Genomic DNA, 6,203 nt, shown 5'->3' with positions numbered 1-6,203 from the left:
TATTTTTCCTCATTCTGCTGCTCCCTGTTCAGGGTCTTCACAGCAGCTCTGGTGGTCCACATATCAGGTTTGTCATAGATTTTACGCCAGATGCGAACCTCTGATGTGTTCATTGTGTCAGCTGTGTTTCCTACTGAAAGGGGATGAGTTATAGAATTTGAAGGCCACTGGTAGGAAAAACCTTCTGTGACATTCTGTGGTTTACTTTTAATTTACTAATAACACCGCATTCTGAAAATTGTTTATTTTTAATCAAACCTTCCAGGATTTGGGGGATTTTGTGATCAGAGAACAAGCACAATCAACAAACTCTGCGATGTTCAGAGTTTTTCAAAATTACTGCCTATTTCCAGCAGATTTTCAGCAGTCCGAGACGTGTCATATGACATCATCACAACTCACATTCAGACATCAATCTTCGATTCATGTGCGCCGAACATGAGAACAGCTATCATAGAAAGCAATTACATACACCAGGGGTCGGCAACCTTAAACACTCAAAGAGCCATTTGGACCCGTTTCCCACAGAAAAAAAAACAAAAACAAAACAGTTATCCTCAAAACCATTTTAACATCTAAAATGAAGATAACACACTGCATATATCATTTTTTTTTACCTTTATAAGAAGTAAAGACAAAACTGTAGTGTGTTGCATTTACGAAATCAATGAACTGCTACCGAGTGAACAAAATTTTATTTCTGCAAGCATGCAAGCAAACAAAAATATTTTGAACAATTTGAACTAACCTTAAGATAAAAGACGCTGGGTTGAAGGTTACTTCCAAATAAAATGTTCGATGTCTAATTGAGCTCTCTTCGTATTCATGACTTGCAAAAATGCGTCTGCTTCTGTGTCGGATTCCGCAAGTCGGCAGTTATGACGCATATTTTGAGTGACAAACAAATTAAACTTTTTATTTATTTATTTATTTTGCAAAACGACAAACACAAAATACACAATTTGTTCGATGCCACTCGAACAAGAGGTATCAGTCACATAGGTTACCAGAAAAGAAAGAAAAAGAAAGAAAGAAAATCAGACAAAAAATTGAATTCTTTTAAAATATCACATGTTTTCTGAGCTTTTTTTTTTTTTTTTTTACTTTTTCCAAAAGAGTACTGTATAAAATGGGACAGATTTGGTTTAGGCCCACTTTGTTTTGTGTATATGGTACTTTCCTAATACAAATAAATAGCTGTATAATATATTGTTCATTATTAACAAACAAATTAAAGATGGTTTATTTTAATGTTACAAGAGCATCATAATCTTAGAATTTAGAATTAGATTTTTTTTAAAACTAATTAACTAAAATAAAAGAAATTTAAATTTAATATTTATTTTACAAATCTACAGGGAGCCGAAGCGGAGGGATGAAAGAGCCACTTGCCACATTTGTGGAAAGAGCTGAAACCTTGCAGTCTGGAGATGACATCCTTTAAACCTGAGACAGTTGGGCAGAGTGGGACAAAATACCTGTGGACAGGTGCAGAAGTCTCAGTGAGAGTTACAGAAGTTGTGCAACACAATAGTAAATTAAGGGTACCATCATTCTTGTGCAGAAAAATGTAATTATTAATAATTATTAATTAGTTAGTTTTTTAAAACGCATTTTTTGAACCACAAATCACAAAAAATAATGTTTTATATTCATTTGTCAATTTTCAGTAAATTATAATTATTTATTATTATTTTTGTCAGTTTTATGTTATTTCAGTGACCATTGTGTGTTTTTCTTGCTTTACTGGAAGGGTACCAGCAATTCTGTCAACATGTATACGTGTCTTCACTGGTTGAGTTCAAAAGAAAAATCGTGCTTGTGGTTACAACAATCTGAGTGGTTTTCCAAAATAAAAAAAAAAATAAATAAAATTTTGGACACAACTATGACAAAAAAACTCTGATTAATGCTGTGAAACGTTCAAGAAACAAGCAATTCTTATCGCTTCTGTTCAAATGGCTTCTAATTACAATGAGGAGAGAAAATTATTTGATCCCCTGATTATTTTGTATTTGTATTTTGCCCACTGACAAAAAAACGATCAGGCTACAATTTTACTGTGAAGTTTAATGTAACAGTGAGAGACTGTTAACATAACAACGAAATAACAATCCAGAAAAAAGTATTTCAAAAAAAGTTATAAATTGATTTGTGTTTTAATGAGTGAAATAATTATTTGACCCCTTCGCAAAGCATGACTTAGTACTTGATGGTAAAACCCTTGTTGGCATTCACAGAGGTCAGATGTTTCTTGTGTTTGGCCACCAGGTTTACATAAATCTCAGGAGGGATTTTGTTCCACTCCACTGGATCTGTTTTCACCTTCTCACCAAGCTGTTTGACGATGGTGTCGTAGCCCATTCCAGGTCTACAATCTTGTCCCTGATATCATTGGACAGTTCTTTGGTCTTGGCCATGATGGAGAGCTTGGAATCTGGTTGATTGATTGATTGATTGATTGCTTCTGTAGACAGGTGTCTTTTATACAAGTAACGAGCTAAGATTAGGAGCGCTCCCTTTAAGACATACTGTATAAGAACTACCCCCTAAGAGAGTGCTACAAATCTCAGCTTGTTACCTCTATAAAAAACACCTGGGAGCCAGAAATCTTGCTGCTTTATAGGGGATCGAATACTTATTTCACTCATTAAAATGCAAATCAATTTATAACTTTTTTGAAATGCGTTTTCTGGAATTTTTTTGTTGTTATTCGGTCTGTCACTGTTAAAATAAACCCACTATTAAAACTATAGACTGATCGTTTCTTTGTCAGTGGGCAAACATACAAAATAATCAGGGGATCAAATAATATTTCCCTCACTGTATCTGTCATAATCTCTCTCTCTCTCTTTTTTTTTTTGAAGATAATAAGACAATGTAGTCACACTGGAGACTCCATCCATAATCGTTGCATCTCCTAACGTATATGGTTATCATGGAAACACACACGCTTGCTTGCTTGCTCTTCTTTAAGTACTAGACTTGTTTTATGTGGTGGAGACGTTACGGCTGTTCCAGAAATTATATCAACACCTTCTGACAAATGAAATGTCAGTAAGTTTAAAAGCTGGGCTGTTATTCACATGCTGTAGAATTATTAATGTGGGGAAAAACAGCTGCAATCATTTTGATGCTAAAATTGCTAAATAAGTAAAAGTTGACAACTTCTCACAATGTCGTGTTAGATATGACACTTGTTTTAACACACAAACTGTTTCCATCACATTTCCATGACATCAGTGAGATTTATCAGTAACTCAGAACTCATTGAGACGTTTTATATTATTATACTGTATACAAAAAAAATCCAGTCAAATATGTACATGTGTGTAAATGTGTGAATAATAATAATAATAATAATAATAATAATAATAATAATAATAATAATAATAATAAAAGCTTGTTATTATTATTATTATTATTATTATTATTATTATTATTATTATTATTAATAATAATAATAATAATAATAATAATAATAATAATAATAATACATTTTATTACATTAAAAACAATTTAAAAAGCAAATGAACATACTACTACTACTACTACTACTACTACTACTACTACTACTACTAATAATAATAATAAAAAAATCTTGTTAACAAGCTTTTATAATAATAATAATAATAATAATAATAATAATAATATTATTATTATTATTATTATTATTATTATTATTATTATTATTATTATTATATGTTTATTTGCTTTTTTAAATACTTTTCAATGGAATTCAATTTGCATAGCAACAACAATGGACACTGTATCAAAGCAGCTTTTCAGAACAACATTTTTGTGTACATTTATTTGTAATTATTCATATTTATCCCTAATGAACAAGTAAACAAAAAAAAGAATAAATAGACAGTTATAGATTATTATAGGTACCAGTATATAAGAGATGACTATGCAATTCACAAGTTGTTTATTTTATTTATTTATTTATTTATTTATTTTGTGTGTGTGTGTGTGTGTGTGTGTGTGTGTGTGTGTGTGTGTGTGTGTGTGTGTGTGTGTGTGTGTTGGTGTGTTGTATTGTGTTTTGTTTTGTTTTTTTTTGCTAGGTCACACTCCTACCAGTTACTAGCTGGTTCTTTGCTCGTCCCCATGGGTTCCACTGCAGACACTTTGCATTTGTTCCTGGCTGATTTTGACATCCTGTTTTCTTGACACTGTTTGTCTTCTAGAGAGCTTGTGCATGAGGCAAAAAAGTAAGGTGGAAGTGGTGTGTGTGTGTGTGTGTGTGTGTGTGTGTGTGTGTGTGTGTGTGTGTGTGTGTGTGTGTGTGTGTTACAAGAGGATGCTCTGCACCACTGCTACTGCTGATGCTTGCCAGAGAAGCCTCAAGCACACCAATCAACCTCAGCACAACATGAAGAGAGGAAATTACGTTTCCGAAAACACACACACACACACACACACACACACACACACACACACACACACACACACACACACACACACACACACACACACACACACACACACACACACACACACAGTGAGTCAACTATCTCAGCAATTTCACTCAGCAAAATGACAAATACTGATCTAAAACAAAACACATGGTCCAAGGACTGTGACGATTGTAGTGAAGTTCAAAGACTGAACAAAAAAACAACAACAACACCAGAAAAGACCATGAAACCAGACCATATTGCTTTATTATCAAAGGGTCACTCTATCACTCAATCATTTTACTTGCACTTTTACAAGCAGAATAATAAAAATATTCTACACAATCTATCACCGTTGCTCCTCTACTGCCTCATCTTACCTCAATTTGCCTTAAAGACCAGGATAAAAAACATGGAGATTTTTTTTGATGACGAAAGATGACGAGTGTGATGACCCTGATGACGAAATTAGCACAAAAGAAGAAGCAATGCCATAAATCCTACCGCTGGTTGTCAGGAAGCATTGTGTGTAATGAAAAAGAAACTATTAATCAAAGCGAAAATCGACTAACATATAAATGAAAGAGTTTTAAATTACTTAGAATTTCATCATTATATAAATCTTTTCCACCAATGAAGATTAAAGATTGAAATTAAAATAGTGATTAAAAAAGTTATTCAGGGTGGAATTTTACTTCTTTAAATTGTTATTTTATTTCATTTTATTTTTTTTAAACTGGCAATATAAAAATCCTCGTCTTATAATCCATATAAAGTTACACAAAAAAAAGCAAATAACTAAATTTGGCTTTTTCTAGCAACGTGTCTTAGAAATTTGGACTTTTATTTAAAAATTAATTAATTTTTTAATTAATTTTAATTAATTACCAAATTGTTCATTACCTTTTAAAAGATCTTAAACAATAAATAAAAAAAAAATCATTCTCACTTCTGCTATTTTTTTTAAATCTTAATATTTTTCTTTCTTGTTAGTGTCTTTATGCTGATTGATTTCACAATTTTGATGACAATAAAAATAAAAACAAAAATAAAATACAACGTGCTCATGTTACTAGGTTAAAATATGTTTTAGGATCCACGTTTTAAATGTTTTCACATCCTAAATGAAAAAAAAAAAAATCCCTAAAGGTTTTCCAGTTATTTAATATAAAAGCAGTGAACCCGTAGTGAGAATGAACACATAACATACTGTACGCTATCATGCCATCAAGAATTATGAAAGCTGTCATGGGAAATTACTGCTATCATTAATAGCAATATGAGTTATGCAGTATTTCTGCACAGCTTGTGACGATACAGTATGGCGTCAGTCGTTATGTGTGTAGGACATGATTGTGTCAGACTTTTGTCTCAAACCCATCTCACGCTCTGTTGGAAAGTATTTCACTACTATATCTTAAATGCAAATGAACGTCTCTGTATTATCTTTACCTTCTTCCTTTAGAGCTGCTAAATAATTGACTGTGCCATACGGAGTCTCTAACGGCAGCACGGTTGGATGAATTTCTGACATTTTGTCTGAATCTTTGGTGGTTTGCCATCAGATGAAGGAAATTTTCATACAGGATTCATCAGGCTTTAACAGTAATGAGATGTAACTCTCATTTATGAGGGTGGACTCCATGGGGCAGCACATTCATATTTTATTAAAGGCAGAGCACCTTGGTGAATTAAATGGGCAGAAAAAAGTAGTGGGTTTTGTTGGGTTTTACTGTGAAAAAAAAAAACTCAAATTATATCCTAAACTACGATCTTAAGGAATATCTAAATGCTTTATTG

Source organism: Tachysurus fulvidraco, chromosome 17, assembly GCF_022655615.1.
Source record: "Tachysurus fulvidraco isolate hzauxx_2018 chromosome 17, HZAU_PFXX_2.0, whole genome shotgun sequence".
NCBI classification, from domain to species: Eukaryota; Metazoa; Chordata; class Actinopteri; order Siluriformes; family Bagridae; genus Tachysurus; species Tachysurus fulvidraco.
The sequence above is the reverse complement of the archived record's forward strand: the minus strand, read 5'-3'. Positions refer to the sequence as shown.